The following is a 10,733-nucleotide window of genomic DNA, read 5'->3' on the forward strand; positions in this document are numbered from 1 at the left end:
GCAGTTGATGACAGCGCTGGCTCCCTCCTGGACTCTCAGGGTAGAAGGATGATGTTCCACCTGCTCTCCTTGGCTCACCCCATATGCAGAAAGATGGAAAGAAAGGAGAAAGGTGGTCACCTCATCACTTTGCCAAATTTTCTTTTCTTATCTCTCTCCTTTTAAACAGTAGTAGAGAAAATCTGACTAACATAGAGTGCCTTCTGGATGTGTCAGAAACACCCACAGATTATTCTGTAGCCCTAAAATCTTAACTCACCATGCTGCTGCAACCACAGAAACATGAATAAATAAGGAACGTATGTCTTCACTATTCTTTTCAAATAAATTAAGGCCCAGTATAAATTGTGATGACTAGCTGGTCAGCTGCTGCAATCAGGATGTTGTTCTTTCTAAGGAACAATTCTACCTCTTGAGTCATCCACTCAGCCAAAGAGAAAAGGCTGTGCTTCTGCCCTAAGCCTACACAATCAAGATGCAAGGAAGTGAGTCCACTGCATCCTCCCCAGCAGCTGAGGTCTACTACCACCTTGTGGTTGCATCCTTAACCAGTGAGGCCTCTGCTTAAGTGTTCTCTGACATGTGAGGGACTCAGACACTTAACAAACAAATATGTTGTATCAAGTGTGTTCTAGTGTTGAGAGATTAAGAATGGTGTTTGAACACACTAGTGAGTCTATTTCCTATCTTTAAATCTAGCAAAGCATATATATATATATTGTTACCAGAGGAGAAAGGTAAACAACAACACGGCTATAAGTCCTTTGTTCTACAGTGGTGATCTCTATACATGATACAGTGGTATGATAAAGAGACAGTTGATATTGGTGTGATCTACCAAATTCTGAATGAACTTAGGGCCCATTAGATGAAATCCATGCCTAATATTGCTCCGGTGGCCAAAAACTTGAGACTGGACAGGCTATGGACCTAAGGAAAAACCAAATATCATTGTCCTACTAAACATCCATAGCAATATAGTGACTTCTAATGACTTTCTGCTATACCAGTAGATCAATGTGTTACTCAGCAATCACCAGAGAAGCTTTCACTTGTAGTAGATGGCAACAAACACAGAGATCTACAACTCCACACCTGGAAACTATGCAGAGAATGAGAGAAGTTGGAACACCCAGTCCTCAATAGATTGTCTCCATTAAACTTCTCTCAGGGTTCAGTGAATTTTGTGAAAGAGGAAGCAAAAGGATTATATGAGCCACTAGGGATGGAAGGCACTAAGGATATAATGACCTGCTGATACATTGTATCACATATGAACTCATAGAGTTGATGGAAACATGCAAAGGGCCCTCACATGTCTGATACAGATGGGGTCCCAGTGCTGAGAGGGAGAAATGAACTTTATCTGCTACTAACTGAGAAGGTATCTCCAATTGAAAATTGCTCACAAGGGAAAATTTAGTTTTCTCCAAGAACATTTCCCTGGGTATGTAAACCACCCTTAAGGTAGGTCTCGTGCTCAGCAGTAGACGGCCAACTCAAATAAACTCAATTGTATTTTCTGTTTGTTTGTTTTCTAGGTCTCTTAATGCTTTATCTGAGACATTATTTAACATATCAGTTACTTTCGTATATATTATGGTATCCAGTTTTGTGGTGTTATATATTTTTTGTGCATGCACGTGTCTTTGCTTGTATATGAGCTCCTCGTGTGGTTTATTGGTATATTTTTTTGTTTATTTGTTATATTATGGTTTGCTTTTTTATTTCTTTGTTTTCCAAAAATAGAAAATGAAGGTCTGGAGTTAGATTTGTGTGGAGGTAAGGATATGCCTATAAAAGTATAAAAAAACTTTACAGAACAAATAGATTCGACCATAAAAGAAAGTTCCCTTGAGGTATAATAACCAAAACACTAAACACATGGAACAAGAAAAGAATATTAAGCACTACAAAGGAAAAATACCAAGAAAGATATAAAGACAAAACTAATAGAACTATACCCTAGCAATAATTCTTACGGTAAAAGTTGTTACTTCTACTGTCACTACTTCTAGCCATGCTCATGTATATCTTTTTATTTATTTATTAAAGATTTCTGCCTCCTCCCTGCCACCGCCTCCAATTTCCCTCCCCCTCCCACGATCAAGTCCCCCTCCCTCATCAGCTTGAAGAGCAATCAGAGTTCCCTGACCTGTGGAAAGTCCAAGGACCACCCACCTCCATCCAGGTCTAGTAAGGTGAGCATCCAAACTGCCTAGGCTCCCACAAAGCCAGTACGTGCAGTAGGATAAAAAAAAAAACCCATTGCCATTGTTCTTGAGTTCTCAGTAGTCCTCATTGTCTGCTATCTTCACCAAGTCCGGTTTTATCCCATACTTTTTCAGACCCAGGCCAGCTAGCCTTAGTGGGTTCCCGATAGAACATCCCCATTGTCTCAGTGTGTGGGTGCACCCCTCGCGGTCCTGAGTACCTTGTTGGTGCTCTCTCTCCTTCTGCTCCTGATTTGGACCTTGAGAATTCAGTCTGGTGCTCCAATGTGGGTCTCTGTCTCTGTCTCCTTTCATCGCTTGATGAAGGTTAATATTCAGGAGGATGCCTATATGTTTGTCTTTGGATTCACCTTCTTATTTAGCTTCTCTAGGATCGCGAATTATAGGTTCAATGTCATTTGTTTATGGCTAGAAACCAAATATGTGTGAGTACATCCCATGTTCCTCTTTTTGGGTCTGACTTACCTCACTCAGGATAGTGTTTTCTATTTCCATCCATTTGTATGCAAAATTCAAGAAGTCCTTGTTTTTTACTGCTGAGTAGTACTCTAATATGTATATATGCCGTACTTTCTTCATCCATTCTTCCATTGAAGGGCATCTAGGTTGTTTCCAGATTCTGACTATTACAAACAATGCTGCTATGAACATAGTTGAGCATATACTTTTGTTGTATGATAGGGCCTCTCTTGGGTATATTCCCAAGAGTGGTATTGCTGGGTCCAGAGGTAGGTTGATCCCGAATTTCCTGAGAAACCGAAACACTGCTTTCCAGAGTGGTTGCACAAGTTTGCATTCCCACCAGCAATGGATGAGTGTACCCCATTCTCCACAACGTCTCCAGCAAAAGCTATCATTGGTGTTTTTTATTTTAGCCATTCTGACAGGTGTAAGATGATATCTCAAAGTTGTTTTGATTTGCATTTCCCTGATCGCTAAGGAAGTTGAGCATGACCTTAAGTGTCTTTTGGCCATTTGAATTTCTTCTGTTGAGAATTCTCTGTTCAGCTCAGTGCCCCATTTTATAATTGGGTTGATTAGCCTTTTACGGTCTAGTTTCTTGAGTTTTTTATATATGTTGGAGATCAGACCTTTGTCAGTTGCGGGGTTGGTGAAGATCTTCTCCCAGTAAGTGGATTGCCTTTTTGTCTTAGTGACAGTGTCCTTTGCTTTACAGAAGCTTCTCAGATTCAGGAGGTCCCATTTATTCAATGAGGCCCTTAATGTCTGTGCTGCTGGGGTTATGCGTAGGAAGTGATCTCCTGTGCCCATGTGTTGTACAGTACTTCCCACTTTCTCTTCTATCAGGTTCAGTGTGTTCTGACTGATATTGAGGTCTTTAATCCATTTGGAGTTGAGTTTTGTGCGTGGTGATAGATACGGATCTATTTTCATTCTTCTACAGATTGACATCCAGTTTTGCCAGCACAATTTATAGAAGATGCTCTCTCTTTTTCCATTGTAAACTTTTAGCTCCTTTATCGAAAATCAGGAGTTCATAGGTTTGTGGGTTAAAGTCAGGGTCTTCTATTCGATTCCATTGGTCGACGTCTCTGTTTTTATGCCAATACCAAGCTGTTTTCAATACTGTAGCTCTGTAATAGAGTTTGAAGTCAGGGATGGTAATGCCTCCAGACAATCCTTTATTGTATAAGATTGTTTTGGCTATCCTGGGTTTTTTGTTCTTCCATATAAAGTTGATTATTGTCTTCTCCAGATCAGTGAAGAAGTTTGATAGGATTTTTATGGGGATTGCATTGAATCTATAGATTGCTTTTGGTAGAATTGCCATTTTTACTATGTTGATCCTACCAATCCAAGAGCAAGGGAGGTCCTTCCATTTTCTAGTGTCCTCTTCAATTTCTTTCTTCAAAGAAATAAAGTTCTTGTCAAATAGGTCTTTCACTTCCTTGGTCAGAGTTACCCCAAGATATTTTATGCTATTTGTGGCTATCGTGAAAGGTGATGCTTCTCTGATTTCCCTCTCTGCTTCCTTATCTTTAGTATATAGGAAGGCATCTGATTTTTTGGAGTTGATCTTGTATCCTGCCACATTACTAAAGGTGTTTATCAGCTATAGGAGTTCGTTGGTAGAGTTTTTGGGGTCACTTATGTATACTATCATATCATCTGCAAATAATGAAAGCTTAACTTCTTCCTTTCCAATACGAATCCCATTGATCCCCTTATGTTGTCTTATTGCTATTGCTAGAACTTCAAGCACTATATTGAAGAGGTATGGAGAGAGTGGACATCCTTGTCGTGTTCCTGATTTTAGTGGGATGACTTTGATTTTTTCTCTGTTTAATTAAATGCTAGCTGTCGGCTTGCTGTATATTGCCTTTATTATACTTAGGTATGACCCTCGTATCCCTAATCTTTCCAAGACTTTTATCATAAAGGGGTGTTGAATTTTGTCAAATGCTTTTTCAGCATCTAATGAAATGATCATGTGGTTTTTTCCTTTCACTTTATTTATATGGTGGATTACATTGATAGATTTGCGTATGATGAACCAGTCCTGCATCTCTGGGATGAAGCCTACTTGATCATAATGGATAATTTTACGAATGTGTTCTTGAATTCGGTTTGCCAGCATTTTATTAAAGATTTTTGCGTCGATGTTCATGAGTGAGATTAGCCTGTAATTCTCTTTCCTGGTTGAGTCTTTGTGTGGTTTTGGTATCAGAGTAACTGTAGTTTCATAAAAGGAATTTGGTAATGACCCTTCTGTTTCTATATTGTGGAATACATTAAGGAGTATAGGTATTAGGTCTTCTTGGAAGTTCTGGTAGAATTCCACATTGAAACCATCTGGTCATGGGCTTTTTTTGGTAGGGAGGTTTTTGATAACAGCTTCTAATTATTTGCGACTAACAGGTCTGTTTATATTGTTCACCTGGTCCTGGTTTAACTTTGGTATATGGCATTTATCTAAAAAAGTGTCCATTTCTTTTATAGTTTCCAGTTTTGTGGCATACATGCTTTTGTAGTAAGATCTAATGAATCTCTGAATTTTCCTCTGTGTCTGTGGTTATGTCCCCTTTTCATTTCTGATCTTTTAAATTAGTGTATTCTCTCTTTGCCATTTGATTAGTTTGGATAGGGGTTTATCAATCTTGTTGATTTTCTCCAGGAACCAGCTTTTTGTTTCATTGATTCTTTGGATTGTTTTCTGTGTTTCTATTTTGTTGATTTCAGCCCTCAGTTTTATTATTTCCAGTCTTCTACTCCTCCTGGGTGAGTCTGCTTCTTTTTTTCAAGAGCTTTCAGGTGGGCTGTTAAGTCTCCAATGTGTGCTTTCTCTGTTTTCTTTAAGTGGGCACTTAGTGCTATGAACTTTCCTCATAGGACTGCTTTCATAGTGTCCCATAAGTTCGAGTATGTAGTTTCTTTATTTTCATTAAATTCCAGGAAGACTTTAATTCCTTTCTTGATTTTTTCCTTTATCCAGGTATGGTTCAGTTGTTGACTGTTCAGTTTCCATGAGTTTTTAGGCTTTCTGGGGGTAGCATTGTTGTTGAATTCTAACTTTAATCCATGGTGATCTGATAAGACACAGGTGGTTTCTAATATTTTTTGTAACTGTTGATGTTTGCTTTGTTACCGAGTATGTGGTCAATTTTCGAGAAGGTTCCATGAGCTGCAGAGAAGAAGGTATATTCTTTCCTATTTGGGTGGAATGTTCTATAGATGTCCGTTAAGTCCATTTGCTTTATTACCTCCATTAATTCTCTAATTTCTCTGTTAGGTTTCTGTCTGATTGACCTGTCCATTGGTGAGCGAGGAGTGTTGAAGTCTCCTACTATTAGTGTGTGCGATTTGATGTCTGCCTTGAGTTTTAGTAATGTTTCTTTTACGTACATGGGTGCTTTTATATTAGGGGCATAGATATTCAAGCTTCCGACTTCATCCTGTTGAATTGTTCCTGTTATGAGTATAAAATGTCCCTCTCCATCTCTTCTGATTGATTTAAGTTTGAAGTCAACTTTGTTAGAAATTAGATTGGCCACACCTGCTTGTTTCTTAGGTCCATTTGCTTGATTAGCTCTTCTTGGAAGTTCTGGTAGAATTCTGCATTGAAACCTTCTGGTCCTCGGCTTTTTTTCGAAGGGAGATTTTTGATAACCATTTCTAATTCTTTGCTACTAACAGGTCTATTTAGATCATTCAACTGGTCTTGGTTTAGCTTTGGTATGTGGTACTTATTTTAAAAAAAATGTCCATTTCTTTTGTATTTTCCAGTTTTGTGGCATACAGGCTTTTGTAGTAAGATCTAATGATTCTCTGAATTTCCTCTGTGTCTGTGGTTATGTCCCCCTTTTCATTTATGATCTTATTTATTTGCGTGATCTCTCTCTGTCATTTAATTAGTTTGGATAGGGGCTTGTCGATCTTGTTGATTTTCTCCAAGAACCAACTTTTTGTTTCATTGATTCTTTGGACTGTTTTCTGTGTTTCTATTTTGTTGATTTCTGCCCTCATTTGATTATTTCCAGTCCTCTACTTCTCCTGGGAGCATCTGCTTCGTTTTTTCTAGAGCTTTCAGGTGTGTTGTTAAGTCCCCAATGTATGCATTCTCCTTTTTCTTTAAGTGGGCACTTAGTGCTATGAACTTTCCTCTTAGCACTGCTTTCATCATGTCCCATAGGTTTGAGTATGTTGTCTCTTTATTTTCATTAAATTCAAGGAAGACTTTAATTCCTTTCTTGATTTCTTTCTTGACCCAGGTGTGGTTTCAGTAGTTGACTGTTCAGTTTCCATGAGTTTGTCGACTTTCTGGGGGTAGCATTGTTGTTGCCTTCTAACTTTAATCCGTGGTGATCTGATAAGACACAGGTGGACACTGATCTTTTTTGTATCTGTGGAAGTTTCCTTTGTTTCTGAGTATGTGGTCAATTTTCGAGAAGGTTCCATGAGCTGCGGAGAAGAAGGTATATTCTTTCCTATTTGGGTGGAATGTTCTATAGATGTCTGTTAAGTCCATTTGCTTCATTACCTCCAATAATTTTCTTAATTCTCTATTAGGTTTCTGTCTGATTGACCTCTCCCTTGTAGAGAGAGGAGTGTTGAAGTCTCCTACTACTAGTGTGTGTGGTTTGATGTCTGCCTTGAGTTCTAGTAATATTTCTTTTACATAAGTGGGTGCTTTTATATTAGGGGTGTAGATATTCAGAACTGAGACCTCATCCTGATGAATGGTTCCTGTTATGAGTATAAAGTGTCCATCTCGATCTCTTCTTATTGACTTGAAGTCAGTTTTGTTAGAAATTAATATGGCCACACCTGCTTTTTTCTTAGGGCCATTTGCTTGAAACACCTTTTCCCAACCCTTTACTCTGAGTAGATGCCTGTCATTGAGTTTGAGATGTGTTTCTTGCATACAGCAGAATGTTGGATCCTGTTTTTGTATCCAATCTCTTAGCCTGTGCCTTTTTATAGGTGAATTGAGCCCATTAATATTAAGTGATATTAATGACCAGTGGTTGTTTACTACAGTTAATCTTATTGTTTTTGGTAGTAGAGTTTGTGTGTCTCCCTTCTTTGAGTTGTGCTGGTGAAGGGTCGCTAGATGCCATGTAGGCAGTGTTGGCAATATTGGATTCCTTGGGTTGCGATTTTTCTTCTAATACTTTCTGTAGGGCTGGATTTGTGGCTACGTATTGTTTAAATTTGTTCTTATCCTGGAATGTCTTGTTTTCTCCATTGATAGTGAACAATAGCTTGGCTGGGTATAGTAGTTTGGGTTTGTATCCATGGTCTCTTATTTTCTGCAGTACCTCTAGCCAGGACCTTCTGGCTTTCATGGTTTCCATAGAGAAGTCAGGTGTAAGTCTGATCGGTTTACCTTTATAAGTTACTTGCCTTTTTTCCTTTGCAGCTCTTAATATTCTTTCTTTAACCTGTATATTTTGTGTTTTGATTATTATATGGTGAGGAGATGTTTTTCTTTGATCCAGTCTGTTTGGTGTTCTGTATGCTTCTTGAATATTTAAATGGATATCTTTCTTTTGTTGGGAAAGTTTTCTTCCATAATTTTGTTAAAAATATTTTCTGGGCCTTTGAGCTGTGACTCTTCTCCTTCTTCTATTCCTATTATTCTTAGGTTTGGTCTCTTTATTGTGTCCCATATTTCCTGAATGTTTTGTGTTGAGAATTTGTTGGCTTTGCTGTTTTCTTTGATCTGTGCATTTATTTTCTCTATGGTGTCCTAATAATCCGAGATTCTTTCTTCTATCTCTTGTATTCTATTGATTATGGTTGTTTCTGTAGACTCTACTCGTTGACCTAGATTTTCCATATCCAACTGGTCCTTAGTTTGTGTTTTCTTCCTTGCCTTCATTTCAGTTTTCAATTCTTGAACTGTTTCCATTACCTGTTTGATCATTTTTTCTTGGTTTCCCAGGGTATCATGTACGTATTTACTCATTTCTTCAAACTTTTTGTTATACTTCCCATCCATTTCTATAAGGGCATTTTTTTACATGTTGTTTAAGGGACTCTATTGTTTTCATAAAGTCAGTTTTTTCCACTTCTTCTGTGTTAGGGTGTTCAAATACTTCTTTTGTAATATCATTGGGTTCTGATGTTTTCATGTTGTTTTTCAGATTATTGGGTGAATTCTTGCCTTGGCGCCTGCCCATCTCCTCCTATCGATCCTATCTAATGGGTCTTTTAAAACCGAATCAGGTTTCCCTGCTGGCCAAGGGTTCTGCTTACAAAATGCCCTCGCTCTGTTTCCTGGATCCTGCCACAGGCCAAGAACCCTCTCACCCCTCAGAAGGGTCTTCAGGAATAGACCAGGCTCCCCGTTTGCCAGTGACCTCGCCAACAAAAGGCCTACCTCTTTGATTTAATTGTAGTGGGGTGATCAGCTCTCGTTATTGTGTGCCCGTCCCTGCCGCTTGCATCTGCTGCCGCGCCGGTCCCCGCTGCTTGCATCTGCCGCCGTGTTGGTCCCCCAAAGCCTATTACCGATTGTGTCTTGCACTTGGCTCAACTGTAGTGGAATGATCTGCTCACAGTGTGGGCTTCACTGTTTCATGCTTGGACCATCCCGCATTTGCACTGCACCTCTCCTCCACGTCTGCGCCACGACTCGGCCCTGTCTGTGTGCCCGCCAGGCCTCTCCGCCGCATCTGCCACTCATGTATATCTTATTGGGAATTAAGAATTTCTTATTATCTGGGAAGCTCATATAATCTACATTTGGAAAAAATGTCATTGCAATGGGAATGAAGCTGACTGAATCACAAGGGAGCAGTCAGCTAATTTGTGAAACTCTGAAAGTAAATATTTGAGTCAATTCAGTTACTGTTGTAATCACTCAACTGTTGTTTCAACATGAACACAGCAAAGGAGAGACAATTTGGGAATCAATGAGCATGGCTGCTTTCTAGTTCCTTATAAAGACCACTGGCATGCCAGAATTTTTCAGCTATAGAAGATAAGATACCATCCCTTGGGCAAAAGCAGTTGTTGGGATCATATTTAAATACTGTATAATGAAATAATCCCCTATTGTGTGACCTTTAGGAGGGCTCCACTTTTACTTTTGAGAGCTATCTTTGAATGAGAAGTTATATGTATATATTACATTGAAGATGTATTTTGGTAGACTCAGTTGCTACAAATATTATTCTGATAAAAATTGCAAATATAGCTCTCTACTTTGTCATTTATCTTTTCTCTGATCATTTTATGTGAAATATTTGTTTTATATTGCATAATTAAATGCATCATATTTTTAAAATACCAAGATATTGTAGAAATGATGTCTTAATTTAATAAGATTTGTTTACTTGCCTTTTATGACTTAATATATTAGATTTTCAAATTTAATTCTTTTATCAACTTTATATCAAGTAGATTAGCTGTAAGTGTTTTCGTATGGTCTCTAAACACAGGACAGAAATAGCTGTTCCCAGTTTCCAATTTTGAGGCATGATTCAAGTGGTTCTGGAATGTGTAAGAGAGGCTTATATTTCATGCCATAGCACAAGCATTTGGTGAAATAAAGTATACATCTTAGTCATGTGGGCTGATGTTTCTGAACATTTAAGCTTATCCAAATCAATGACATGTCAATCTGAATTTAAGTATGAATTTCTGCTGTGGTAATTTTGTTTTCTCACAATTTCTTGTAATTGGTAGGGATCTGATAAAGCCACCACTGTGAAAAGCCTCCTGTTCAGTCTCCCCATGTCAGGGCTGCAGCTGCACACCTACGTCCATCTTGAGCCGGAGCTTCATGCATCCGCCTGACTCTGCTTTCTTTCTCCCAGCATTCTGTTCTGTCTACTCTACCTATCTAAGCTGCTGTCCTATCAAAAACCGAAGGCAGTTTCTTTATTAACCAATGAAAGTAACACATAGACAGATGACCCTCCTACATCAACCTGCTACTGATTTATCCTGTCCCTTTAAGAGACAAGCCTTGCCCACTCCCCACTTCTACCAAAGTAAGTGGATCTTCCTTCTGCTTCCTGCCTGTGAGCT

This window comes from Microtus oregoni, unplaced genomic scaffold, assembly GCF_018167655.1.
Source record: "Microtus oregoni isolate MIOR12 unplaced genomic scaffold, Mior012 000045F_ref0000178, whole genome shotgun sequence".
Lineage (NCBI taxonomy): Eukaryota > Metazoa > Chordata > Mammalia > Rodentia > Cricetidae > Microtus > Microtus oregoni.